Source organism: Diachasma alloeum, unplaced genomic scaffold (assembly GCF_001412515.2).
Source record: "Diachasma alloeum isolate Michigan unplaced genomic scaffold, Dall2.0 Dall_scaffold_00197, whole genome shotgun sequence".
Taxonomy (NCBI): domain Eukaryota; kingdom Metazoa; phylum Arthropoda; class Insecta; order Hymenoptera; family Braconidae; genus Diachasma; species Diachasma alloeum.
Window position 1 is genome coordinate 94,231 of NW_021680362.1, and position 314 is coordinate 94,544.

General features: G+C 39.8%; 1 protein-coding gene across 1 annotated transcript in view; it reads right to left on the bottom strand.

Moving 5' to 3' along the window:
* The window catches only part of LOC107048743 (acetylcholine receptor subunit alpha-like), a gene marked incomplete at its 3' end in the record, with an annotated part of 139,590 nt that overhangs the window by 83,894 nt on the left and 55,382 nt on the right, over positions 1–314 (bottom strand). The window lies entirely within an intron of this gene.

Genomic DNA, 314 nt, shown 5'->3' on the forward strand with positions numbered 1-314 from the left:
AGGGTCACAAGGGTCAAAGTGTCAGATCTTGGATTTTTCGCCAAAATCGAATTTTTTAGCCGGGTGAACGTTGATTCCAACTATTTAAGCGCCGGGCTAGTCAGAATTCGCAAAAGTATGTGAAAAAAATGAAAACTGAGAAACCGTTTTTTTGGTCCCAGCCAAAGGGTTAGATTTTCGGGTTTTCCGGGGCAAGTGGATTTTCGCCAAAATCGAATTTTTTAGCCGGGTGAACGTTGATTCCAACTATTTAAGCGACGGGCTATTTAGAACTATCAAAGGTATGTGGAAAAAGTGAAAAAAAAAAATTTTCC